This window comes from Moschus berezovskii, chromosome 12 (genome assembly GCF_049115385.1).
Source record: "Moschus berezovskii isolate FMDL1 chromosome 12, NW_MosBer_1.0, whole genome shotgun sequence".
Classification (NCBI taxonomy): domain Eukaryota; kingdom Metazoa; phylum Chordata; class Mammalia; order Artiodactyla; family Moschidae; genus Moschus; species Moschus berezovskii.
In genome coordinates, this window is record NC_142471.1 from 32,344,714 (window position 1) to 32,371,765 (window position 27,052).

Consider the following 27,052-nt stretch of genomic DNA (forward strand, 5'->3'; position numbering starts at 1 on the left):
TGTGATATTACTTAGGGGGTTTCCTGAGCTACATTAAAGTTGAACCACTAGGGTGTTGAAACAGTTGGGCCCATAATAAATAAAATATACATGAAAAGGAATTGCGAGACATTGGCTGTTATGTGCTGGTGACAATTAGGTTACTGCTTTAAAAAATACATATCCTGGACACATCTACAGGAGTTTTTTAGGGAATTTTGAGTAGAAGCAGAGTAAAGGTGGTTGGTAATTTCTCTGGTTGCCTCTGGCAGGTGGACATAATTTAACAATACCTGTCAGATATGACAAATTGTTTGTGAGTTACATTAGGGCCTTAATAAGATCACATCTGTTCATATATCCTCCTTAACCACAGAGCCTGATTTAGAGAGTTTTCATACTAGTACTGTATTGTTGTTTAAATATTTAGAGGGGTCTAGACATGTATCATAAAAGAATAGACTCTTGTGTATAAAAACACAGTCCTTTTATTTTCAGTGTTTTTGCTTTCATGGACCTGCATCATTCTCTCAACTCGAGTGAACCACATGTTGCTCCCGAGAGCCAGGAAACATATTTCATCCCCTGTCGGAGTTAGCATCTTAGAGCTGGAAGAGGCCTTAGAGACCATCCTCCACTTCCCCTCCTTTTCGGGGTGGGATCTGAGATGGAGGCTGAGTACGGGACTTGTTGAGGGATTCTCACCACACTTGTGGCAGAGCCAGAGTGAGGACTTAATCTGCCAATTTGTATGGTAAGTCCCCTACATACAAACCTTCAGGTTGTGGACTTTCAAAGATAACAAAGGTGCCCCTGTGTGCCAACTCTTGTGCTGTAACACTGTACAAGATTAAAAATGTAAGATTTTTAAGCTGCACTGTAAGATTAAAAATATTTTCTGTATTTTTTTGTGTTTGTTTTTTATGTATTGTTTGTGTGCAAAGTATTATAAGCTTGTTACAGTACAGTACTATGTAGCTGATTTTGTTATTCGGGTACCTGGGCTAACTTTGATGGACTTGCAAACAAATTGGACTTATGAAGGCACTCTTGGAACAGAACTTGTTCATATGTCTGGGACTTACTGTATTTCACTGATCCTTCCATTATGCTCAAACTTCACTCCAGGCTAGGAAATGAGGCATCGGTGCAGTAGGGCTAGGTCATGTGTCAGTGTCACTTGTGGCTGCAGTGTTCTGCCAGAGGAAGTTTCTGGTCACTGGGAGGCCAAGCTCTGTGTCATGGCTGACAATTCAGGGGCTGCTCACAGTCGTTCTGTGACCAGTGTGTCCTCTGTCACTTGCCTGCCCACTGACACAGGTGAGTGTCCCCCCCGTCCCGACCACATCGAGTGTGTTCCCACCTTCACTCATCCTGTCCCCTTCTTCCGCAGTGTGTCCTGCTTGCTATTTCCAGTTCCCTTCATATCCAACCTGGAGAGGTTACATTTCATCATGAGGTCTTCCAGTCCACAGCTATTTATTAGGTTGATTCATATGAAAACGCTGGTTTGTAGGTTGAAAATAGTCAAATAATGGCAGTTTCTTAAGATTGAATGTAAGCTTAGTGTCTTAAACCCCTGTACCACTTATGGACATATTTTACTTACCTTCTTTCTCTCTGTGAATGGGTGTATTTATGTGTATATGCATATGTGTTAATCGGGATGAAAGTCACATAATTTACTTCTTTTTATAGTAAACTTTGGAATAACTTGAATTTTATTAGAAAATTTCAAAGTTGGTACAGAGAGTTCCTATAAACCTCTAATTTAGTTCCCCAATGTTATCTTTTCACATCAGCAGAGTACATTTGTCAAATTTAAGAAAACAGTTTTGGAACCTGATTAACTAAAACTCCAAGCTTTATTTGGATTCCATCAGGTTCTCCATGAATGCCCTTTTGTGTTCCAGCAGCTGATTCTGCCTCTCAGGCACCACCTTGGATTTTGGTGTTGTGTCTGCTTCGTCTCCTCTATTAATTCAGCCTTTCCTTATTTTTCATGATCTTGACAATTGTGAAAAGTACTAGTCAGCTGTTTAGTAGATTGCCTCTCAACTTGGGATGGTCTGCTCTGTTTCCTCATGATTAGATTGCGTTATGGGTTTTCAGGGAAAATATCACCTTAGATGGTTTATTATCCCATTACCTCAAGGGGTCATGATCTCAACTTTGCTTTTCCTGGTGATGTTAATGTCATCACTTAGTTAAAGCATCTGTTCAGTTGTTGGCCAAGTTTCTCCTCTGTAGAGATACTGTATTCGGTTTCTGTTCATTTTTACGTGTCACCACCAGCTAGACTAACAGTTCTTCATTTGGGAGCAGAAGCATGTTAATTCCTTTTGTACCTTTCATTGTACCTAATGTTTTATACAGTGTACATGCTCACAGAAGTTAGTTGAGAGGTCATTAAATTCATGATTTAATATCAGTATGGTGGAGGTGTTTTGTTTAAACAAACCAAAACAGCAAAATCCCAGCCCACTGCATTCTTCTTACAACTAGTTCGCTGGTCTTTGTTCCCTATACTTAGGGGATAAATTGTAAAATGACTTTAAATATTTTTCATTTAAACTACTATAAAGAAGGGATTACTTGCTGTCTTTGCTAAGATCAGAGTTTTGAGGTCAGGACTCAGGAAAATCTAAGTGTGAATTAGGCATACACACACACATTTTGTAGCTTCTGATGACTTGCAGCAAGGGTTGTCCCTATTTGCAGAGATTCAAAATATTTGTCAGAAGTTTAGATGATTCTTGAATGTGTTGCCCACAGGATTCCCAATGGTGCAAAGAATTGCCACTGTGAATGCAGTTATCAATCATTTTTAAGCTATTTATCTATAAAGGTATTTTGTAGGGCATGGGTGCCATGCTTTTGAGGGACTTAAATTTGATATGGCACTTGTAGAAGCATTTAGGACCTAAACTAAAAGAAAGCAAGAATATTATATTAGAGTTGAGAACTAAATGCTGTAAAAGTCAGACAAGAGGAGAGAGGGAGTAGTTCTTTTACAAATCCCTTTGACAGAGACCTTACCAGCTGGCCTTGTAGGGTTGATTCTTCTTTCTGCTATGACTGAAAAGTTGGCATTCTATTCTGATGATTTAACCTTGGTTTGAAAGTTACACACAGGAATCAGTATCCCCTGGTTTATTACTCTATTTAAAGAGGTTTCTTCTTTTTATTTAATTTTTTTTAATATGGGTGAAAAAATTCTGGCTTTTCAACAGTATAGAATTAGTTCATGCTAGTTTTTCAATCTGAGAGTCTCATGATAGCTACACTTGCTTCATGCTTTATAATGTAATTTTTCATATCTTTCTTTTATTAGCTGTGAAGTAGGTTTAAAAAAAATAATTAGATTATGAGGTTAAACCATAGTTAAGATAAAAATGACGGTTCAATAAAAATAATGTTCAATAATTCCTATCTTCTGAAATAAAATACAGCCACTAAAAGATTTAATTATGGTTTTATTCAAGTAAATTTTGCCTCTACACTGAAAATACTCAAGAAAGAAACCACACGAAAGGCACTTGGTTAGCATGAAAAAAGTACTATAATATATAGAATTGTAATTTATGAGATAGGATAGGAGCCAGACTTGGGAAGGAGTAATGCACCCGAATGGCTTGTCTTCCATGAAAGGGGATGCATTGGGATTATTTGAGTTGTCATGGTGAGACTCCTAAGCTTGGTCTGACCTTTTTTATGCAAAATTGGGAGTTTTCATCATTTGGGTAATCTTGGAATGCAGTGTCCCTTCTTTAAAATGATCTGAAAATCACCACTAGATATTTCATGTCACAGGGTCCTAAAATACTATGTGCAGAAGATGCTCCAGACTCTAATCCTATGTTTTACCTTAGAAGAAAGCAAAGCCTCAAAGGGTCAAGTAGCTTTCCTGAACTCACTGTGTAGATGACAGATCTTCATGGCCTCCATCTGGTGTTTTCTCCATTACATTGGATTACCATTAGGATTGGAATATTTTGATTAAATAACTTTTCTCAAAGTAAAGCATGAATGTGATTTAAAAAGTCAAATAATATCCTCATGCTTAAGACTTAAGATGAAAATGAGTTCCACTCCATGTCCTGCTTTTCCTTAGCTCTGAATCCTTTCCCAACAGGAAACCACCTTGAATTTTTCAAACTTTTCTTCTGCTATTTAGCTTCATACTCAGATATTTAAATAGAGGCTTTTACTGTTCTTTAGCAATTTAAGAAAAAAAATTAGACATCTTTCAAAGTTGTTTTCCCTTATATTTCCTTTACACAACTGAACTTGTACATTCTTTTGCAACTTGCATTCTTTTACAATTCTTGCCGTCCCATTATAGAAATTCTACTTATTTAGCAAACATTTAGGGCTAAACTTCTCATTGTTTACAACTTAGAGGGGGTGGCATGAAATGCCTGCCACTGTCTGGCTCAAGGTGACTCCATCATTTTCCTGGTTATGATTAGAGTTTTTTTAATTCAGTGTTTTTCAAAGTGGGAGTTGCAGCCTGTTAGTTGTAAAATCAGTTTAGTGGGTTGTAGCCAACATTATAAAAATAGAAGAGAATTAAAAATATCTGAGTTCTCTTTTTAAAATGTTTGATACAACTTTCATTTTTAAAATAAAGTCACTAACAGGTTTAATTATGGCACATAATTAGGATAAATATTGGTTTATGAAACTTTCATACTAGATATACACATTTGTGTGTATATATACACATACATATACATATCAGAATATTTGTATTCTGTATGTATATATATACCAGTCAGAATATTTGTATTCTGTATGCATGTATATGAGCTTCCCAGGTGACACTAGTGGTGAAGAGCCCGCCTGGCGATGCAGGAGACAAGAGATGCAGATTCACTCCCTGAGTGGGGAAGATCCCCTGGAGGAGGCATGGCAGCCCATTCCATTATTCTTGCCTAGAGAATCCCATGGACAGAGGAGCCTGGAGGGCTACAGTCCATAGGATCGCAGAGTCGGCTGACACAACTGAAGTGACTTAGCATGCACACATGTGTATATATGTGTATGTATGTATTTTGTTCAGATATGCAGATGACACCACCCTTATGGCAGAAAGTGAAGAGGAACTCAAAGGCCTTTTGATGAAAGTGAAAGAGGAGAGTGAAAAGGTTGGCTTGAAGCTCAACATTCAGAAAACGAAGATCATGGCATCTGGTACCATCACTTCATGGGAAATAGATGGGGAAACGGTGGAAACAGTGTCAGACTTTATTTTTTGGGCTCCAAAATCACTTCGGATGCTGATTGCAGCCATGAAATTAAAAGACGCTTACTCCTTGGAAGGAAAGTTATGACCAGTCTAGATAGCATATTAAAAAGCAGAGACAGCGTGCCAACATGGCGCTGCGCGCGGTGCGGAGCGTGCGGGCCGCGCTCGGCAGCCTGCGCGCCATCTCGGCACCTAGCGCGCGCTGCTTGCCGCGGCCCTGGGGACTGCGGGCGGGTGCCATCCGGGCTCTGCGCACCGGCCATGCTTTGCTGTCAGTGCGGAAATTCACAGAAAAACACGAATGGGTAAAAACAGAAAACGGTGTTGGAACAGTGGGAATCAGCAATTTTGCACAGGAAGCTTTGGTAGATGTTGTTTACTGTAGTCTGCCTGAAGTTGGGACAAAGTTGAACAAACAAGAGGAGTTTGGTGCTTTGGAAAGTGTGAAAGCTGCTAGTGAACTCTATTCTCCTCTGTCAGGAGAAATAACTGAAATTAATAAAGCTCTAGCAGAAAATCCAGGACTTGTCAACAAGTCTTGTTATGAAGATGGTTGGCTGATCAAGATGACATTCAGTAACCCTTCAGAACTAGATGAACTAATGAGTGAAGAAGCATATGAGAAATACATAAAATCTATTGAGGAGTGAAAATGGAACCCCTAAATAAACTACTTTGAAACAACTTAATCTAGCATAATTGTCTTAAATTAGTGGTGGATAGATATTTAAAAGAAACTACAACAATGTTTCCTGAAGAAAATACCCCATAACTTTCTAATGACTTCAGATAAACGCTGTGCATCTTTCCCACAGCATCCTGTGATTTTTAGGCTAGGCTCCAGTTATGATATGCAGAATTCCTGAAATTATCGCTGGTAAAACTAATTACAAAAATTATGTAATTTAAGGATAACATGGTTATCTTATACCTTATATGACATTGTAACTTGCTTACAGCTATCTTTGGCTTTGGGTCAAAATGATCTTCCCACTAGAAATAACTGCTAGTGGAGAAAAGTTTGTTAGTTATATAGTGTCCAATGAAGAATATTACTATCTTAATTTTGCAATATACTGTGTTTGCTGGTGCTATTTTTATACAGTGAAGCAACAGCTCTGCAGGAGAATAAACAATAATAAAATATTCAACTTTTTAATCATGTAAAAAAAAAAGAAAAAGCAGAGACATTACTTTGCCAACCAAGGTCTGTGTAGTCAAGGCTATGGTTTTTCCCGTGGTCATGTATGGATGTGAGAGTTGGACTGTGAAGAAAGCTGATCGCCGAAGAATTGATGCTTTTGAACTGTGGTGTTGGAGAAGACTCTTGAGAGTCCCTTGGACTGCAAGGAAATCCAACCAGTCCATTCTAAAGGAGATCAATCCCGGGTGTTCATTGGAAGGACTTATGCTAAAGCTGAAACTCCAATACTTTGGCCACCTCATGCGATGAGTTGACTCACTGGAAAAGAGTCTGATGCTAGGAGGGATTGGGGGTAGGAGGAGACGGGGACGGCAGAGAATGAGATGGCTGGATGGCATCACCGACTCGATGGAGATGAGTTTGAGTGAACTCCGGGAGTTGGTGATGGACAGGGAGGCCTGGCGTGCTGTGGTTCATGGGGTCGCAAAGAGTCGGACACAACTAAGCGACTGAACTGAACTGAATGTATTTTGTATATTGGGTCCAAATGTAAAATGTGTTAGTTTGAACATATGAAATTGCTACTTCTGTAGGTAAAAGACAAATATGGGGAATTTCATATGGTTTAACCTACTATGTCTTATCTTAGGTCATGGACAAAATGTTTGAGAGACATTTAATCTCAGTTGTCTTATGCCAAATAATGAACATTGGTTTTTTTTTGGCTAAGTTAGATGTTTCTTCATCTGTAAAATAAGAATTATAATTGTATCTGCCTCAAAAATCAAAGAATGGACACAGGAGGCTTTGGGAGATGGTTCAGTTCAGTTCAGTCACTCAGTCGTGTCCGACTCTTTGCGATCCCATGAATCACAGCACGCCAGGCCTCCCTGTCCATCACCAACTCCCGGAGTACACTCAAACTCATGTCCACAGAGTCGGTGATGCCATCCAGCCATCTCATTCTCCGTTGTCCCCTTCTCCTCCCGCCCCCAATCCTTCCCAGTATCAGAGTCTTTTCCAGTGAGTCAACTCATTGCATGAGGTGGCGGGATATGTTTATTACCTTGATGATGGTGATAGAAACTTGGAGTATGGATATGTCCAAACTCCTCAAATCATTTATATTAAATATGCAGTTTTTATGTGTGTTCATTGTAACTTAATAATGATGTTAAATTTTATTTTTACCTACTTCAAAGAAAAGATGTGAAGATGAAATTACTTGTGACCCTTTGCCTATAGTAAGTCCTCATGGTGATTAACACCATCATCCCTTTGCTTACTTCCCTACGATGATCTTTGTTTTTCATTTACTCTTGAGAGATCCTTTTACAGTCTCATCAGAATTATTACCTCCGTTGCTTCTCTTATCATATGGGTACTTCCACTCATTTTCAGTCACAGAGTAGTAGCGCTTTAGTGGAGACTTTCAAGATTGTGTGCTGAAACCCGTATTGTCCAAAGTGGGATACGCATCTACATTCGTGCAAGATGGTTTGAGATGGCACACAGATAGAGCATCTGCCAGCATGGGTTCACATAATGGAATTGTGAATTCCTTCTTAATTTGCTTGCAATCCTTTTGGTTCATCCAGGAAAAAGCACCAGTTTGGTGCTGGTCTCTAATACCTTCCTAACACTTGAAATTAAAAGACGCTTACTCCTTGGAAGGAAGGTTATGACCAACCTAGATAGTATATTAAAAAGCAGAGATATTACTTTGCCAACAAAGGTCCATCTAGTCAAGGCTATGGTTTTTCCAGTGGTCATGTATGGATGTGAGAGTTGGACTGTGAAGAAAGCTGATTGTCGAAGAATTGATGCTTTTGAACTGTGGTGCTGGAGAAGACTCTTGAGAGTCCCTTGGACTGCAAGGAGATACAACCAGTCCATTCTGGAGGAGATCAGTCCTGGGTGTTCATTGGAAGGACTGATGCTAAAGCTGAAACTCTAATACTTTGGCCACCTCATGTGACGACTTGACTCACTGGAAAAGACTCTGATGCTGGAGGGATTGGGGGCAGGAGGAGAAGGGACGACAGAGAATGAGATGGCTGGATGGCATCACTGACTCAATGGACATGAGTTTGAATGAACTCCAGGAGTTGGTGATAGACAGGGAGGCCTGGCCTGCTGTGATTCATGGGGTCGCGGAGAGTCGGACATGACTGAGCAACTGAACTGAACACTTGGTAATTTTTTTTTTTTTTTTAAACAAAGATCAGGTCTTAGGCTCAGAGCCTTCAGTACTCATCTTGTACATAGAAAACTATAAAACACTGGTGAAAGTAATCAAAGAGGACCCTAATAGATGGAAAAATATACCGTGTTCATGGATTGGAAGAATAAATATTGTCAAAATGAGTATACTACCCAAAGTAATTTATACATTCAATGCAATCCCTATCAAGCTACCAACGATATTTTTCACAGAACTAGAACAAATAATCTCACAATTTGTATGGAAATACAAAAAACCTCAAATAGCCAAAGCAATCTTGAGGAAGAAGAATGGAACTGGGGGAATCAACCTACCGGACTTCAGACTCTACTACAAAGCCACAGTCATCAAGACAGTATGGTACTGGCATAAAGACAGAAATATAGATCAATGGAACAAAATAGAAAGCCCAGAGATAAATCCACGCACCTATGGACACCTTAGCTTTGACAAAGGAGGCAAGAATATAAAATGGAGAAAAGACAGTCTCTTTAACAAGTGGTGCTGGGAAAACTGGTCAGCCACTTGTAAAAGAATGAAACTAGAACACTTCCTAACACCATACACCAAAATAAACTCAAAATGGATTAGAGAGCTAAATGTAAGACCAGATTCTATAAAACTCTTAGAGGAGAACGTAGGCAAAACACTCTCCGACATAAATCACAGCAGGATCCTCCAAGACCCACCTCCCAGAATATTGGAAATAAAAGCAAAAATAAACAAATGGGACCTAATTAAAATCAAAAGCTTCTGCACAGCAAAGGAAGCTATAAGTAAGGTGAAAAGACAGCCTTCAGAATGGGAGAAAATAATAGCAAATGAAGCAACGGATAAAGGATTAATCTCCAAAATATACAAGCAGCTCCTGCAGCTCAATTCCAGAAAAATAAATGACCCAATCAAAAAATGGGCCAAAGAACTAAACAGACATTTCTCCAAAGAAGACATAAAGATGGCTAACAAACACATGAAAAAATGCTCAACATCCCTCATAATCAGAGAAATGCAAATCAAAACCACAATGAGATACCATTTCACACCAGTCAGAATGGCTGCTATCCAAAAGTCTACATGCAATAAATGCTGGAGAGGGTGTGGAGAAAAAGAGAACCCTCTTACACTGTTGGTGGGAATGCAAACTAGTACAGCCACTATGGAGAACAGTGTGGAGATTCCTCAAAAAACTGGAAATAGAACTGCCATATGACCCAGCAATCGCACTCCTGGGCATACACACCGAGGAAACCAGAATTGAAAGAGACACATGTACTCCAGTGTTCATTGCAGCACTGTTTATAATAGCCAGGACATGGAAGCAACCTAGATGTCCATCTGCAGACGAATGGATAAGAAAGCTTTGGTACATATACACAATGGAGTATTACTCAGCCATTAAAAAGAATGCATTTGAGCCAGTTCTAATGAGATGGATGAAACTGGAGCCTATTATACAGAGTGAAGTAAGCCAGAAAGAAAAATGCCAATATACTAACGCATATATATGGAATTTCAGTTTAGTTCAGTTCAGTCACTCAGTCGTGTCTGACTGTCCGCGACCCCATGAATCACAGCACGCCAGGCCTCCCTGTCCATCACCAACTCCCAGAGTTCACTCAAACTCATGATGCAAATGATAACCCTGTATACGAGACAGCAAAAGAGACACAGATGTATAGAACAGTCTTTGGGACTCTGTGGGAGAGGGTGAGGGTGGGATGATTTGGGAGAATGGCATTGAAACATGTATGTTGTCATATGTGAAATGAATCACCAGTTCAGGGTCGATGCATGTTACAGGATGCTCGGGGCTGGTGTGCGGGGATGACCCAGAGGGAGGATAAAGGGAGGAGGGAGGTGGGAGGGGGGTTCGGGAGGGGGAACTCATGTGCACCCGGGGTGGATTCATGTCAATGTATGGCAAAACCAACCAATATAATATTGTAAAATAATTAGCCTCCAATTAAAAAGAGAAAAATAAAATAAATTAAAAAAAATAGGATTTTGTTCTCATGTTGCATATGTTGTTGTTGTTCAGTTGCTCAGTCATGTCTCACTCTTTGTGACCCCATGGACTGCAGCATGACAGACTTCCCTGTCCTTAACCATTTCCTGGAGCTTGTTCAAACTCATGTCCATCGAGTTGGTGATGGCTCCAACCATCTCATCCTCTGTTGTCCCCTTCTCCTCCCACCTTCAAACTTTCCCAGCATCAGGGTCTTTTATAATGAGTCAGTTCTTGGTGTCAGGTAGCCAAAGTATTGGAGCTTCAGATTCAGCATTAGTCCTTCCAATAAATATTCAGGGTTGATTTTCTTTAAGATTGACTGGTTTGATCTCCTTGCAGTCCAAGGGACTCTCAAGAATCTTCTCCAACACCACAGTTCAAAAGCATCAATTCTTTGGCACTCAGTCTTCTTTATGGTTCGACTCTCACATCCATATGACTACTGGGAAAACCATAGCTTTGACTAGACAGACCTTTGTTGGCAAAGTAATGTTTCTGCTTTTTAATACACTGACTAGTTTTGTCATAGCTTTTCTTCCAAGGAGCAAGTGTCTTTTAATTTTATGGCTGCAGTCACCATCTGCAGTGATTTTAGAGCCCAAGAATATAAAGTCTGTCACTGTTTCCATTGTTTCCCCATCTATTTGCCATGAAGTGATGGGACCAGATGCCATGATCTTAGTTTTTTGAATGCTGAGTTTTAAGCCAGCTTTTTCACTCTCCTCTTTCACTTTCATCAAGAGGCTCTTTAGTTCTTCTTCACTTTCTGTCATGAGGGTGGTGTCCTCTGCATATCTGAGGTTATTGATATTTCTCCTGGCAATCTTGATTCCAGCTTGTGCTTCATCCAGCCTGGAGTTTCACATGATATTCTCTGCATATAAGTTAGATAAGCAGGGTGACAATATACAGCCTTGACATACTTCTTTTCCAATTTTGAACTGGTCTCTTGTTCCATGTATGGGCTTCCCTGGTGGCTCAGAGATTAAAGCGTCTGCCTGGAATGTGGGAGACCCGGATTCAATCCCTGGGTCGGGAAGATCCCCTGGAGAAGGAAATGGCAACCCACTCTAGTACTCTTGCCTGGAGAATCCCATGAAGGGAGGAGCCTGGTAGGCTACAGTCCATGGGGTTGCAAAGAGTAGGACAGGACTGAGCGACTTCACTTCACTTCACTTGTTCCACGTATGGTTCTAACTGTTGCATCTTGACATGCATACAGATTTCTCAGGAGGCAGTTAAGGTGGTCTAGTATTCCCATCTCTTTAATTATATTCTATAGTTTGTTGTGATCCACACAGTCAATGGCTTTAGCCTAGTCAATGAAACAGATGTTTTTCTGGAATTCTCTTGTTTTTTTATTTTGTGACCCAGCGGATGTTGGCAATTTGATCTCTGGTTCCTCTGCATTTTCTAAATCCAGCTTGAACATCTGGAAGTTCTTGGTTCATGTACTGCTGCAGCCTAGCTTGAATTACATATGTGGATGTGTATATAACTTTTGGATCATTGGCAAATGATATTGGCTTTCATTTTGGAGATGATACAAAATTTCTTCTAAAAATAAATTTGATATCAAAATATTCCACAAACAGTATACGTGATATACCTGAGTATAGTCAAATACAGTGTACACTAATTACACAAGTCTAGCCCAGGCTGATTTAGTCCTAAATGAAGTCCAAGGAGGTTAAACAATTAGCCCAGCTGAGTGAGACGCAGAGCCCGGGCCAGCCTTATCCTTGGGTGTGTTCTCATCTCTCTCTGTAGTCATTATTTTAGACTTGACATTCCAGGATGGTGTTAGAGAAAGCCTGTGTTAAAATAATGCGCTGCTTTTCTTCTGATGTGCTTTTTTGTTTAAGAGTTTGTTGTTTCTGGGGTTTGCCTTGAATCCACTCATGCCTGCAATTCTGATATCCATTCCAGTCTGAGTTGGATGATGGGTAGCTACTTTGAGCTATCACTGTCTACATGCACCTTATCTCTGTTTTTCTCCTAGTTGCACAATACTATCCATCTTCCAATACTGAGTTGTTCTTTGTTCTTAGATGTCGTCTGGGATTGTATCAGATTCACAACCTGGGTCCTTGGTAATAGGAAAATGGCACAGATGGCGTTAAGAGCACTGCGCTGTGTGCTAACCGTTACTGAAGAGGGGCTGACTTTTTCCCCCGGCTCTCTTCTTCTCTATGTAAAATGGTGGGGTTGGGTAACCTCGAGACCTGTTCTTCTTTGCCACCCTCTCATCTTATTATTCATTCATTCTGCAGGTATTTATTGAGCGCCTTCTCTGTGCCAGGAACTTGTTGGAGCAGTGGAGAATGCTGGGCATGTACCGGTGGATGGGAGAATTTACATTCTTGTTGGGGAAGTTTATAGTTGGAGAGGATGATGAATAAATTTAAAAAAATTTAAATGGGAACATTTCCTATGGTCCCAATAGGGAGGTAGATTAGAGAGTGACTTGGAGGAAGAGGCCCGATTTTGACAAATGGACCAGGAAAGGCCTCTTCAGAAAGGCAACTCTTGAGTAAAGATGCAAGAGAGGTGGGTCAGGCAAAAGGAACAGCAGGAGCAGTGACCCCAGGCAAGTTCAAGGGAGAGAAAGACCAGAAGGGATGGCTAGGAATGTGGGGAGAGGAAGGTTGAAGGAGGAGAAGGGGGTCAGAGCCAGTCTGGAGATGGTGAAATCTGGTAAGGAGTTTGTATTTGATTCTACGTGCTAAGGGAAACCAATGAAGCCGGTGACAGATTTCGAGTAGTGGAATGATGGAATCTGATTGGTGTTTTTCAAAACCATGCTGACTGCAGGCTGGAAATCCAGCAAGCAGAAATAGAAGCGGGGGTCCAGTTAGAAGGTCATGGTGGTAACCTCTGAGATTAGATATGGTGGTGTGAGCTAGGGAGTGGGCTGTAAGCATGTAAGGAGGTGGAGAGACTCAGGCTGTGTTTTAATATCAGTTGAGTGCTTGCAAGTCGATTTTTGCAGGAGTGCAGGAAAGACAGGAATCAAAGATGGGTCCTAAGATCATGATGACATTCATGGCTCTGGGAAGACAGAGCTCCTTTTGCCACTGAGGACCTCCTTGTGCCGTCAGTTTGCCTGGTCTGTTTATGCACACTGCTGTGTCTAGCCTCTTCCAGGGAACAAGAGTCCTCCGGTGCCTCTGGCTGCCTTGAAGGCTCTCAAATTCTTCTTTATCAGACCTGCATTCCTCATGCTGAACATTAGGCCTGGGTTATACCCTCTGAGGTGGTTATCTCGAGGTCCTAGTGGGCAGGGCAGATGGCACTATTAATTCATGCCTCTGTTATGAGAATTGATGGCCAGTAGCCAGGGTGCCATGTTGATATTTATGACTGGTTTCTATGAGGAGTTCAGGCTCTCAAAAAATGCATTGTATTCTGTTTTCCAAGGAAAAGTTGAAGACGGGCTATTTTTTTCCCCTTTCATTTTCCCCACATATAATACAAGTTGCATTACAATAAATTCAGTCGGTTCAAATGTTTTTCATCTGAAAAATTGAATACATTCCTTTTTTTCCCCTGCCTAACTGCAAGGGGTGAACTTTTATATTTTTATGAGCTTTGTTGTTTTTACTTGTCACAGTTGCTGGTATTAGTTCACTAGTAAGTAATGACTTTTCTGTATTGAGAAAGACAGATGACTTATTAGATGTCAGAGGCCATCTGAAACATTTTCAACTCAGCATTTTTAATAGCTGTTCTTTCTTTGATTTGTTTTCCTTTTTTCTCTTGTTTCCCCTCCTCCAGCTAGCATGCACTTTTTTGTCCCTCACCTGCTCCTTTCTCCTTTTCTCCCTCAGTCATCAGCACTTCTGTGTATCTTTTGCATGTTTCCGCTGTACTGTATCCCCTAGTCCATGGGAACCATAGACAGTTTGTAACTTTTCCTGCAGTTGTACTCCCTGGACTTCCTGCAGAGGACATATGTGGGTTTGAATCTATCCTTTAAAAAAATACATATATATATGTGTGTGTGTGTGTGTATACATACTTGACTGTGTCTGGGGCCAGCATATACTCCTGACCTCATGGGCAACTTTTTTTAATCCTCTGACTGCTGTTCACTCTGGGGGTCTTTGGATGACCTAAAGCAGTCTCTCCCCCCTCCTTTTCATCTACTGTTAACATGAATTCAGTATATTACTCTACCAGACTCCTTGAACGTCATTTTGTTGTGCTCAGAGTCTCAGAAAAGTCTATTGATTAAATGAACATCATTCAAACAGAAATGTCAGTGTTGGTACAGTCTGCTTATGTGTAAAAATGGACATTGGGTGTGGCAGTATCATGTCACTATGTCAGTGTGCCTGGCACATACCAGGTGTTCAGTGAATATTTGTTGTATTAATGAATGTCCACTTAGATGATAATTAGGAGTTTCAGTGGGTGGGATCGTTTTAGGAACAGTGAGTAAGACAGACATTTCTCTAATGGAAACATGCATTCTAATAAGGAAGGAGACATGCAAACAAGATAGATGTCAGAGAGTGATGAGTGCTAGGCTGAGGGTTGACGTAGGGTGATGTGCTGTTTGTTAGGGAGGGTGTGACCAGGAGGTCAGGGAAAGCTCTGATAAGACGGTGTTGAAGGCTGCGATCTGAGTGACAACAAGAAGCCTGTTAAAGGAGAATCGGGGAAGGAGAGATTCAGGTTGAGAGAACAGACAGTGCTGAGGCTCTGGGCGGGTATGTTCAGTGTGTGACTGAGGCAGCAGCCAAAACCAGCCCCGTACTGCTGTGGGAAGCGGCCTACTGTGGCACGCTGTGGGGTCAGAGAGGTGCACAGAGCCAGACCAGGAGGGACCTTCTGCCCCAAATAAATCCACACTCCTTAATTTGATTTGCAGTGGGAAACCTTTCGAGGGTTTTAAGTGGGGTCATGGCTCAAATTTTTAACATATCACTCTGGCTGGTGTGTGGAGAATGGATTGTAGAGAGGCAAAGTAAAAACTGCAGTGGTATGTACTGGGTATTTGCATTTTAAGGTTTTTTTTTTTTTTTTTTTAAAGAATTCACCAGCGCTTTGGATGGGGAGTGTAGCTTGCTTGCTTTTACTCATTGTTGTGCTGAGGAAGAGACTTCTGGTTACTTCCCTTATTGATTCTCTCTATAGAGACTATTATGAACAACTATATGGCAATAAAATGGATAACCTGGAAGAAATGGACAGATTCTTAGAAAAGTTAAGTCTTCCAAGACTGAACAAGGAAGAAATAGAAATTATGAAGAACCCAATTACAAGCACTGAAAATTGCAGCTGTGATCAAACATTTCCCAAAAAACAAAAGCAAAGGATGTGACGGCTTCACAGGAGAATTCTGTCAAACATTTAGAGAAGAGCTAATGCCTCTTCTTCTAAAACTCTTTCAAAAAAATTGCAGAGGAAGGAGCACTTCCAACCTCATTCCACAAGGCCACCATCACCCTGATACCAGAACAGACAAAGACAACACAGAAAAGAAACCCAGGCCAGTGTCACTGATGAACGTAGATGCAAAAATCCTCGACAAAATTTTAGCAAACAGAATTCAGCAACACATCAAAACTTTTACACCACGATCAAGTTCAGTTTATTGCAGGGATGCAAGGATTCTTCAATGTATGCCTATCTATCAATACCATATTAACAAACTGAAAGATAAAAACCATACGATCATCTCCATAGATGCAGAAAAAGCCTTTGACAAAATTCAGCACCCATTTGTGATTAAAACTCTTCAAAAGATGGGCATAGAAGGAACCTATCTCAACATAGTAAAGGCCATATATGATAAGCCTACAGCAAACATTATTCTCAATGGTGAAAAACTGAAAGCATTCCCCCTAAGATCAGGAACAAGAAAAGGGTGTCCACTTGCACTACTATTATTCAACATTGTTCTGGAAGTCCTAGCTATAGTAATCAGAGAAGAAAAATAAATAAAAGGAATCCAGATTAGAAAAGAAGAAGTAAAGCTCTCACTGTTTGCAAATGACATGACACTGTACATAGAAAACCCTAAAAATAGTATCAGAAAATTACTAGAGGTAATCAGTGAATTTAGCAAAATTGCAGGATACTAAATCAATACACAGAAATCACTTGCATTTCTATATACTAACAATGAACTAAGATCCTGCATGCCCCAAGGCGCAAGGTCTAAAAAGAAAGTTGTACTACCTTTAACATATCAAGCGATGTTTCAGTTCAGTTCAGTCGCTCAGTCGTGTCCGACGTAGCCACTTTTTAAAAGCAGGACCAGTTATATACCATGTAGGGTTTTCTTTTTTTCCTGGTCTTTTCTTTAATGACACTTAGGGAACTCTTGAAGTTTGAAGATTGCTTAGGTTAAATTAGAATTTAGGTATTCAAAAATGAGCATATGGTAAGACGGAATGTGTCAAGTATCTTAGCAGTGTTTGATTTGATACATGACAGGTCTGTAAGTGCCTATTTTTCTAACAGCATTATATCTCTTCACAAGTATGGAATACTAAGAGAACCCTGGCAGTTAAAGTTAGCTGGGTTACAGTTTGAGCTTTTTGCTTCTAGAATCTGATTAACTCATCTTTGTTGTTTTAACAAATTAATAGTTAGGCGTGATTTCCTGAAAGTAAAAGGCATAATCAAATCTTCTGTAATGAACATTCAGAAAGATGTGTTAGTAGATAAAAATAGATTTAAATATGAGTGATAATTGTCATATTCAAGCTGTTGATAATATTTTAAAATTCTGACTTTTTATATTGTAGTCTCTCCTTCAGTTCAGTTCAGTAGCTCAGTCGTGTCCGACTCTCCGTGACCCCATGAATCACAGCACGCCAGGCCTCCCTGTCCATCACCAACTCCCGAAGTTCACTCAAACTCATGTCCACAGAGTCGGTGATGCCATCCAGCCATCTCATTCTCTGTCATCCCCGTCTCTTCCCACCCCCAATCCCTCCCAGCATCAGACTCTTTTCCAGTGAGTCAACTCGTCGCATGAGGTGGCCAAAGTATTGGAGTTTCAGCTTTAGCATCAGTCCTTCCAATGAACACCCAGGATTGATCTCCTTTAGAATGAACTGGTTGGATCTCCTCACAGTCCAAGGGACTCTCAAGAGTCTTCTCCAACACCACAGTTCAAAAGCATCAATTCTTCGGCGATCAGCTTTCTTCACAGTCCAACTCTCACATCCATACACGACCACTGGAAAAACCATAGCCTTGACTTGACGGACCTTTGTTGGCAAAATAATGTCTCTGCTTTTTAATATGCTCTCTAGGTTGGTCATAACTTTCCTTCCAAGGAGTAAGTGTCTTTTAATTTCCTGGCTACAATCAGCATCTGCAGTGATTTTGAAGCCCCCCAAAATAAAGTCTGACACTGTTTCCACTGTTTTTCCATCTATTTCCCATGAAGTGATGGGACCAGATGCCATGATCTTCGTTTTCTGAATGTTGAGCTTCAAGCCAACCTTTTCACTCTCCTCTTTCACTTTCATCAAGAGGCCTTTGAGTTCCTCTTCACTTTCTGTCATAAGGGTGGTGTCATCTGCATATCTGAGGTTATTGATATTTCTCCCAGCAATCTTGATTCCAGCTTGTGCTTCTTCCAGCCCAGCGTTCCTCATGATGTACTCTGCATATAAGTTAAATAAGCAGGGTGACAATATACAACCTTGACGTACTCCTTTCCCTATTTGGAACCAGTCTGTTGTTCCATGTCCAGTTCTGACTGTTGCTTCCTGACCTGCATACAGGTTTCTCAAGAGGCAGATCAGGTGGTCTGGTATTCCCATCTCTTTCAGAATTTTCCACAGTTTATTGTGATCCACACAGTCAAAGGCTTTGGCATAGTCAATGAAGCAGAAATAGATGTTTTTCTGGAACTCTCTTGCTTTCTCCATGATCCAGCGGATGTTGGCAATTTGATCTCTGGTGCCTCTGCCTTTTCTAAAACCTGCTTGAACATCTGGAAGTTCACGGTTCACATATTGCTGAAGCCTGGCTTGGAGAATTTTGAGCATGATTTTACTAGCGTGTGAGATAAGTGCAATTGTGCGGTAGTTTGAGCATTCTTTGGCATTGCCTTTCTTTGGGACTGGAATGAAGACTGACCTTTTCCAGTCCTGTGGCCATTGCTGAGTTTTCCAAATTTGCTGGCATATTGAGTGCAGCACTTTCACAGCATCATCTTTCAGAATTTGAAATAGCTCAACTAGAATTCCATCACCTCCACTAGCTTTGTTTGTAGTGATGCTCTCTAAGGCCCACTTGACTTCACATTCCAAGATGTCTGGTTCCAGGGAGTGATCACACCATCGTGATTATCTTCGTCATGAAGATCTTTTTTGTACAGTTCTTCTGTGTATTCTTGCCACCTCTTCTTAATATCTTCTGCTTCGGTTAGGTCCATACAATTTCTGTCCTTTATTGAGCCCATCTTTGCACAAAATGTTCCCTTGATATCTCTAATTTTTTTGAAAAGATCTCTTGTTTTTCCTATTCTGTTGTTTTCCTCTATTTCTTTGCATTGATCACTGAGGAAGGATTTCTTATCTCTCCTTGCTATTCTTTGGAACTCTGCATTCAGATGCTTGTATCTTTCCTTTTCTCCTTTGCTTTTCGCTTCTCTTCTTTTCACAGCTATTTGTAAGGCCTCCCCAGACAGCCATTTTGCTTTTTTGCATTTCTTTTCCATGGGATGGTCTTGGTCCCTGTGTACAATGTCACGAACTTCTGTCCAGAGTTCATCAGGCACTCTTATCAATCAGATCTAGTCCCTTAAATCTATTTCTCACTTCCACTGTATAATCATAAGGGATTTGATGTAGGTCACATCTGAATGGTCTAGTGGTTTGCCCTACTTTCTTCAATTTAAGTCTGAATTTCGCAATAAGGAGTTCATGATCTGAGCCACAATCAGCTCCTGGTCTTGTTTTTGCTAACTGTATAGAGCTTCTCCATCTTTGGCTGCAAAGAATATAATCAATCTGATTTCGGTGTTGACTATCTGGTGATGTCCATGTGTACAGTCTTCTCTTGTGTTGTTGAAAGAGGGTGTTTGCTATGACCAGTGCGTTCTCTTGGCAAAACTCTATTAGCCTTTGCCCTGCTTCATTCTGTGCTCCAAGGCCAAATTTGCCTGTTACTCCAGGTGTTTCTTGACATCCTACTTTTGCATTCCAGTCCCCTATAATGAAAAGGACATCTTTTTTGGGTGTTCGTTCTAAAAGGTCTTGTAGGTCTTCATAGAACCGTTCAACTTCGCCTTCTTCAGCATTACTCGTTGGGGCATAGACTTGGATTACTGTAATATTGAATGGTTTGCCTTGGAAACGAACAGAAATCATTCTGTCGTTTTTAAGATTGCATCCAAGTACTGCATTTCGGACTCTTTTGTTGATCATTATGGCTACTCCATTTCTTTTAAGGGAGTCCTGCCCACAGTAGTAGATATAATGGTCATCTGAGTTAAATTCACCCATTCCAGTCCATTTTAGTTCACTGATTCCTAGAATGTCTATGTTTACTCTTGTCATCTCCTGTTTGACCACTTCCAATTTGCCTTGATTCATGGACCTAACATTCCAGGTTCCTATGCAATATTGCTCTTTACAGCATCAGACCTTGCTTCTATCACCAGTCACATCCACAACTGGGTATTTGTTTCGCTTTGGCTCCATCCCTTCGTTCTTTCTGGAGTTATTTCTCCACTGATCTCCAGTAGCATACTGGGCACCTACCGACCTGGGGAATTCCTCATTCAGTATCCTATCATTTTGCCTTTTGATACTGTTCATGGGGTTCTCAAGGCAAGTATACTGAAGTGGTTTGCCATTCCCTTCTCCAGTGGACCACATGCTGTCAGACCTCTCCACCATGACCCGTCCATCTTGGGTGGCCCCACACGGCATGGCTTAGTTTCATTGAGTTAGACAGGGCTGTGGTCCACGTGATCAGATCGACTAGTTTTCTGTGATTATGATTTCAGTGTGTCTGCCCTCTAATGCCCCCTCCCAGTACCTACCGTCTTATTTGGGTTTCACTTGCCTTGGTCGTGGAAAATCTCTTCACAGCCGCTCCAGCAAAGTGCAGCCGCTGTACCTTACCTTGGACGAGGGGTATCTCCTCAAGGCCACCCCTCCTGACCGTGAAAGTGGAGTAGCTCCTCTCGGCCCTCCTGTGCCCGCGCAGCCACCGCCTCTTGGACGTGGGACAGCTCCTCTAGGCCACTGCCCTGACGTTGGGCGTGGGGTAGCTCCTCTCGGCCACGCTTCTGTGCGTGGTCGGTTGCGCGTCTACGCTGCTGGGGCCGGCGTCTCTCGCGTCTGCGCCGCTCTCCTTACAACAGTTTTTGTATAAAATTAATAAATGAAATAAGCTTAGATATAGGGACTTCCCTAGTGGCTCAGAGGGTAAAGTGTCTGCCTATAATGCGGGAGACCCGGGTTCGATCCCTGGGTCAGGAAGATCCCCTGGAGAAGGAAATGGCAACCCACTCCAGTACTCTTGCCTGGAAAATACCATGGACTGAGAAGCCTGGTAGGCTACTGTCCATGGGGTCGAAAAGAGTCGGACACGACTGAGTGACTTCACTTTCACTTTCACTTCATCCTCTTACTAACAAAATCCTTGGTTTTTAGCTGTGTGTACTGCCACCCCTTCCTCCCTTGCAGCTAGGACCTAGGTGTGGCCATATGAAAACATTATGGGGAACTTCCAGAGAGCTGTTTTAAATGGGATAGGTGTTTCTTTTTTGTTTTTCTCCCATTCTGCTGCATGGAACTGGTTGTAATGGCTGGAATACCAGCATTTCTGTTGGATCATGAGGACTGGGGCCACATGCTAGGGATGGCAGAGCATAGAATTGGATGGAACTTGTGTCTCTGATGACCTTTTGGAGCTTCCATGCCAACCCTGGACTGATATATCTTTGGACATCTTTTGTGTACCATTGGACTTCTTTTATGCAAGAGAGATAAACTTGTATATTGTTTAGGCCATTGATAATTTACTGTTTTGTTTTTGTTCCAAACATAATCCTGATACAGGTATTCTTTTGTAAAAGACTTAGCAGAATGGTGAGAATAGTAGTATTTGGTGTTGTCTCTGTGCTCATCACTGTTCTAAGTACTTTACAAATGTTTTCCCTGAAATCTCACTAGAATTATTTAGTACTTATATCTAGGACTCCATGGCTGAGAAATGTTTAGTAACTGGCCCCAGGTGACAGCTAGTAAACTGAAGGACCTGATTTCAACTCTGCTTCAGTTGAGTCTAGACTCTTCCTGCGTTACTTTGCTAGACTGCCACATTCTTGGCAATGACTCTGAAACCTCTTTTTCAACCATTTAGAGGCTAAGGCCAGAGGGATGATTCAGCAGGCAGATTGGTTTCATGTATCTGTCAGGGCAGGCAACTGCTGTAACCAAAGTTTGAGGGCTTAACACAATAGAAACTGATTTACCACTGACATAAAATCCAACTGATTTTTCGGATGGAGAGAGGTTGTGTTCCACACAGTGACTCAGGGACCCAGAGTGATTCCCTTCTCCCCATGACGGGGCCTTAGAATTCTCTGTTGGAGGCTTTTCACCAGTCAGCACCCAGAGGAAGAGGGAAAATGTGGAAGGGAGTCTCTGGGAAGTTTTGATGGGCCAGGCTTGGAGGAGGCATATGTCACTTCCCACCCTCTGTTGGCTGGAACTCAGTCATATGCAGGGAGGCTGGGAAATGTAGTTCAGTTTCATGCCCAGGACATAGAGTAAATGAATTGGGATGAGCACACAGTAATCTCTGCCCCACGTGGCTGTTAGGAGTTGGGGTTCTGGCATCAGTCCCCTTGCATTTATATCCCTGCCTTGCTGCTTATTAGCTATGTGACCTTGGGCAAGCCACTTAACCTTTCTTTTACTTCTGTTTTTTATGTGTACAATGGAGATAAGAGTAGAGCTATTTGGGGGATTAAATGAGTTAATGTGGGTTGTACAGTCCTAAGAGCAGCGCCTGAGACATGGGAAGTGCTCTGTAATTGTGAGCTGTTTCTATGTAAGACAGGGCACTTTACTTAGACCTAAGTTTGTGGATCTCTTTTTGAAGATAATTTTCTTATTGAGCCCTGGTGTGGATGTGTACCACAGAAAATACTTTGGGGACCACACATCCCATTTTAAGGGAAAACGGTGTGAGAGTGTCAGGGCTCCTGGGACTTGCTCTTCTCTCTTCTATGTGAATGCTCTCAGCCTCTCTGGAAGGGCCGGTTAGGACTGCCTCCTGGTGCTTGATCTGTAGGTGGAGTTGGAAACTGAAGTCTCATGTCCAGTCTCTTGCCTGCTGTGAGGAAACTGGCCCAGGCATTTCCTCCCACTTGGATCCCTTCTAGGACAACCAAAATCTCACCTGCTCTTGAAGCCCCAGCTCAGTGTCATCTCATTCTTAAAGCCCTGGTTGGAGCCTGCCCAGCCCTGCTTACTCCCTTCACTGTGATCCTTCTAGTCCAGCACTGACCGCCCCCGGTCGCGTGGGGGTGCATCAACTCTCAGACTGTGTTCAACCAAAAGGAAGCTTCTTGAGGGCATATGTCCACCTTCCTCTTCCCCATGTGCCTCGTTTCCCTTGTATACAAGGGAAAGCCCTCCATAAATGCTTGCTGAGTTCAAGTATTCCTTTTACTCTTTACATACGTGTAGAGTTTTGTGATTGTGGTCTTTACTCTGAATCAGTGCCAGATAAATTGGTAGGTAGTTGGGAGTAAAAATGAGTGGATTCTTTTTTATTTACACTGTTTAATATTCGTGTGGGGATTTTTGCCTTCTTTCAGCTCAGCGGTTGTAAAATTCTGTTTTAATTTCTGCCATTATCATAAACAGCATCCTCTGGTTATTATCTGAGTAGCGGATGCTGCAGCCTAGGACTCTGTTGAATTAAGATGAAACAAATGACCAGGGCAGGACACAGAACCGTTGTCATTGCTTTGCAGTTCGTTTCCTTAGTTAGGAAGTCCACTTGGTGACTGGTGTTGGTACACTTCACCTGTGGGTTTAGGGTCCCATCTATGCACATCTATCTGTTTTTGGCAACTCACAGGAAAGCTCTCACCTTTCTGTCTGAGTATTTGTATATACACACATCTATAAAAATAAAATTACCGGCAAAATCACTGAAGATAAAGGTTAGCAAATCCTGTTCGTGGAAACTGCAATATATAGTTTAAACAGGAAATGGAGTTTAGTTATTAAGCTTGTGCAGATTCCTTGGTATACTGAATATTTCTTGCGGTTCTATTATTTGTATTTTATTCTCAAATATTTTAAGAAGATAAGCTTCTAAATTCACTTTGGGGCTCCGTGTCATCAAATCTCATCACCAGTCACTTAGATCCCTAATTAACTTATACTCTGTAGACCCATTTCTTTGCTTCTATTTCTCTCCACTCTCTCTAATGTGCTGTGAGTTACACTGGAAGGAACAATAAGATTTAAGAGAAGAATTAATTTAGAAAGTTAGGAATAGAAGAGATAAGGGAAAATGAGAAAAAGCGGCTTAGTATTTTGTCTTGTAAATGGCTTTCCTCTCGTAGGCTAAGAAGCCCATTTATCCAAGGAGAGGAGGAATGTTAATGAAATAGATCATGAACATAGCTATTACAGTAATGAATTTTAACACTCACTTTGTTATGTGATATTTTATTTATGAGCTCCTTGATCATTCCGATAAAGACAAGAAGTTTATGGCACTAGATTATGTCTTGTTTTCATAAACATATTCAGTAGTTTAATAAACATAATTTATTTTTTCTCCTTAAAAATAAGCAAAATTTATGAGAGATTATCTTAGGGTTAATGAAGTCTAACATTAAGGAAATATTGCCCTATAATATTGGAGCCTTCAGAGCTGGAGTTGTAATTGCTTAATGCTTTTTTCTACAGGCTATTTTTATAAAGTACATGCTTTGTACCATTAATCCAGTTTTTACAAGTTACACTTAGACCAATTCATTGGGAATTATGTATCCATGTTTATATTTTTCAGTCACTGCTTTCATTAAAAGATGTAGTAAAGAGTTGAAAATTTAATGTAGAAAGAGGGGGGAAAAGATAATTATGTGTATTTGCTCGTGGGAAGGTGCAGCGCATATATTATCACCGCTTTCCGTCTTTGAAACCAATTCCCCCTTGTGGCTGTCTTCACTACAGGTGAGAATTTAGTGATTGGTGGTCCCCAGGAGGACAGAAATGTAAATTCCTATTGAAAGCCGTCAATAGTTAAAATTTGGAGCCCCATTAATATAGTTCAAGTCAGAATGCACTTAAGTAATGAAAAGCCCAGACGGTGGCCTGGAGTTTCCCCTTCCTCCATCAGGCCTGCCAATTAGCCCAGAGTAATGGATGCCCAGACCCCAGGACAGGGCTGAGAGTGGCTGGAAAGGGCAGCTGGGGAAGTGCACTATGGATTTTGGTCGTGTGTATTTGACTGTGTCAGCTCATTCTTTTTTGAAATTGAATTTAATGTGTTGAAAATACCCTCTTGATGAATTAATGAACTAAAAGAGGTATTGATATTCAAATAGCGTTGGAGCAAAGCCTCCCGTCACCATCATCACCCTTCTCTGGCCCATCCCTGTACTTTATAATAGCCTAGCATGGGCAGAGTGGAAAGGAATCTTTGCTGGTTTCTCACTCCTCACTGCTGATGGGTAGATATAGAAGGTTGAGGGTGGTGGATAAAGACCTCAGGTCCATCAGTGAATCTTTCCATCTACAGATAATGCTTTACTGAGTTTTCCCCACCCCTTTTCATGCTGGCCTTTGTACTATTTTAATATTCTTTGGCATCAAGGTAAACATGTTCCTTGGGTGTGTATTTGTGATAGAGAAAAATCAGAGATCGGGGAAGTTGTGTAGACTTGAGTTGTACTGTAGGCTCTATGAGGAGGTATGTTCTATCTTGTCCCTCACTCTGGAGAACTAGAGTTTGATTTGATCATTCATTTATTTATAAAAATAGTCATTGAGAATTTAGTGAGAAATTTTATTGCTCTAGACCTCAGGATCCAATTTTTAAATTATTTTTATTTTTTTTAAATTATTGAAATATAGTTCATTTACAATGTTGTGTTAGTTTCATGTGTACAGAGAAGTGAATCAGATATCCATAAACGTGTAAGGCTCTTGTGTGTTTGGAACTCACTATTTAGGTATGTTCAAACAGCATTTAGAAGTTAAAGAAGCGTTCCTCAAAAAGTTAAAGATTGGATTACTGTATGATCTAGCAATTCTACTTCTAAGTATATATCCCCGAAAATTGAAAGCAAGGGCAAGAACAGATACTTATACACCCATGTTCATAGCAGCATTATTCACAATAGTTAAAAGGTAGAAACAATCCATATGTCTGTCTGGTAAAATGATAAAATGTGGCATGTATGCACAGTGGAATACTACTTAGCCATTAAAAGGAAGAAAATTCTGATACTTGTTATAGTGTGCATGAACCTTGAACATACGCTGAGTGAAAGAAGCCAGATTCAAGAGGGCAAATGTTGTATGATGCCATTTAGATGAGGTACCTAGAGCGATGGCATTCATAGAGACAGAAAGTGGAACAGTGGTTACCACTGGTTGAGAGAGGGAGAATGGGGAGTTGTTGTTTAATGGGGACAGAGTTTCTGTTGGGGATGATGAAAAAGTTCTGAAAATGAACAGTGGTGATAGTTGAAAACAATGTGAATATATTTAATGCCACTGAACTGTACATTTCAGAATGGTTATGGTCGTAAATTTGATGGCATGTATAATTTATTGCAATGTGAAATGAAGGACTATCTGAGAAGGAAGTGTGTTAGGAAAATGTAGCCTAAAAAATTATTTCCCCGAGGTTTTGGCATACCTTTTTGAAGGGTATCAAAGTTTTGCTTTTCAAAGAGCAGTAGGTAAATAGGGTAATGCAATGGCACAAGGGCTTAGGTGTTCTTTTTAGTCACTAGGTAAAAAAAAAATGTTGGAGTCATGTTTAATAAAGATGTGCAGTGCCTGATTTCTTGATTGGGGTGTTAACACAGAGGCCTGGGTCACATTCATTTTGTAAAATGTTTCTGGTTTTGGAGCCGGATCACCTGGATTTGAATCTTGGCTCCCCCAGTTACCAGCTGCTATGCTTGAACAAAGTACAAACTTCTCTGAGCTACAATTTCCTTATCTGTAAAATGGGCTTAGTAAGAATATCTGTCTCACAACAATGTGGGGATATTAAGTAAGGCAACACAGATGGAGTTATTAGAATAAACAGTACATAGTAAACCCTCAATAAATGTTACATGTTATTATTATTGTTTGGATACCTAACTGTGTATAATCTCAACTATGATCAGATTTATTAAAAACTCCAATGTAACCTGTTCATCTACTTTCTACCACTGTCTTTGCCAGAGAGGCTCTGTTTTATGGGCAGTGT

The 27,052-nt window shown here is 40.8% G+C and overlaps 1 protein-coding gene and 2 pseudogenes across 2 annotated transcripts in view; all 3 read left to right on the forward strand.

Annotated features, from left to right (window-relative positions):
• LRMDA (leucine rich melanocyte differentiation associated) overlaps positions 1-27,052 on the forward strand; it is a 1,238,587-nt gene that overhangs the window by 333,546 nt on the left and 877,989 nt on the right. The gene's annotated exons all lie outside the window — the stretch shown is intronic.
• Positions 1-27,052, forward strand: part of LOC148775967 (FUN14 domain-containing protein 1 pseudogene) — a 387,926-nt pseudogene that overhangs the window by 326,783 nt on the left and 34,091 nt on the right. The window lies entirely within an intron of this gene.
• On the forward strand, positions 807-6,642 carry LOC129555682 (glycine cleavage system H protein, mitochondrial pseudogene; annotated as a pseudogene).